The sequence below is a fragment of the Trachemys scripta genome, chromosome 2 (assembly GCF_013100865.1).
Source record: "Trachemys scripta elegans isolate TJP31775 chromosome 2, CAS_Tse_1.0, whole genome shotgun sequence".
Lineage (NCBI taxonomy): Eukaryota > Metazoa > Chordata > Testudines > Emydidae > Trachemys > Trachemys scripta.
The window spans coordinates 208,812,561-208,814,445 of record NC_048299.1 but is presented as its reverse complement, the minus strand read 5'-3'; the positions used below and the strand labels follow the sequence as shown (position 1 = coordinate 208,814,445).

The 1,885-nt window shown below is 47.4% G+C and overlaps 1 protein-coding gene across 1 annotated transcript in view; it reads right to left on the bottom strand.

Annotated features, from left to right (window-relative positions):
- Positions 1-225: 225 nt before the first annotated feature.
- The window catches only part of RNF125 (ring finger protein 125), a 25,509-nt gene continuing 23,849 nt past the window's right edge, over positions 226-1,885 (bottom strand). The window contains 1 exon segment of the mRNA XM_034759569.1: positions 226-1,449. The gene's annotated coding sequence lies outside the window, so the exon portion shown is untranslated.

The following is a 1,885-nucleotide window of genomic DNA, read 5'->3' as shown; positions in this document are numbered from 1 at the left end:
TTGGAAAAGGGGTGAATCTTACAAATCCTGTTCATATCCAGCACAGGTTGAAAGTCATCATGGCCTTGTGGTTAAAGCAAGTGACTGGGAGTCAGGGAGATCTGTGGTATTTCAGGCTCTGCTGCAGCTTTCTTGTGTTGCTTTAAGCAAGACACTTAACTTCTCTTGTGCTTCAGTTTCCACATCTGTAAATAGGGAATACATTTTACTTACTTCATAGGGATGTTATGAAGCTAAATTAATTACTGTTGGTAAAGAGGGTTAGATACTATAGAAAGCAAAATATGATAAAAAGAAAGTGCTAGTCCATTTGAACTTTATTCAGTAGACTGCAGTAGTTTATTGATTAGCAGCTTCTGGAAGGGGAAGAAAGTGGGCTGTTGACCTCAAAGAAGTAAACTACAGGGAGGTTTATGTGAAGGTGTTCATGTTGTTAACGTTATTGTAAATCTTAATCCTTTAATAAAGCTGTGACCTTGATGTTGACAGGTAGTATGCCATAGAGCAATATATAGTGTGGCACCAACCTTGTAAATCTCATGTCATTTTTGCCACTGTCATAGACAACATGTAAAAAGAAATCAGACAGCAGAGGTTTATGAAGAACATTTATTTGAAGGAAAGCCTTTTAAATCAGACTATTTTTTTTAGATGAAATCAATGGTCCTGCCAACTTTTTATTCCTCACAATAAAACATATTTGTGAAATTAAATCAACAATGAAAATGTGTAGAATTACACACACAAGTTTGTGTGCTTACTTCTCTGTTGGAGGTACATTTTGAAACAATTCTATAGCCCTATCTTCTGGTCACTTTAGAACAGGGGTGGCCAAACGTACTGACCCTCGGAGCCGCATACGACAAACTTCAGAAGTTTGAGAGCCAGGGTGCGATTGCCGGGGCTCCTGCCCCACAGGAGGCACCTGCTGATGTCCTGAGCCCCGGCAGGCATGCCCTGCAGGGCTGAAGCCCTGGGACCCCATCCCTGCTGGGCAGAGAAGACCCTAGCCCCACCACCCTGGTGCAGGCCAGAAGCGCTGAGTGCCCCCCCCCCCCAGTCTGATAGGCTACATAATTCAAAAAAGGCTGTGCCTTGTTTGCTGTCTGTCCCAAGCATTGCAACATCAGCAGCAGTATCATGGAGACTCTGGCCTGCTCGTGGAATGTGCAATCACAAGCTGCTCTCTGCTCCAGTCATTGCCTTTCCTTTGTATAAAGGTAAAGGTGTTTGTCAATGAGCAATAAGATAGTACAGGCAGACAGTGACTATTGCATTTTAGGTGTTCAAAACCAGCAATATGGCAGTGTGATCTTTTACATTTTTCTGTGATGGAGTTGGAATTTAATTTAAAAACAAAACTATTTTTTAAGTCAACCTGTTTAGGTCTAAAATCTGACAATGTCCCGGTAACTGTAAAAACTGAATTTGAATGAACAATGTAATCTGTTGAACTAGGGTTACCATATCTCATAAATAAAAAAAGAGGACCCTCCACGGGCCATGGCCCCGCCCATTTCCCCACCCCTAGCCCCGCCCCAACTCCGCCCCTTCCCCCACCCTAACTCCGCCCCCTCCTCCCTCCCACTCCCAGCCAGGGGGAAAGGGCTGCCCCAGTGCTACCAGCTTCACGGTTTGCCGGGCAGCCCCCAGACCCTGCGCCCCCGGCCGGCGCTTCCCCAGCGCAGCTGGAGCCTGGGAGGGGAAGCGCCCAGCCGGGGGCGCAGGGTCTGGAGGCTGCCCAGCAAACCGTGAATCTGGTAGCGCTCGGGCTTTGGGCAGCCCCTATGCCTCCGGACCCTGCGCCCCCAGCCGGGCACTTCCCCTCCGGGGCTCCGGCGGCTCTGCGTAACTTACACTGTATAAGTTACACAGAGCCGAAGAG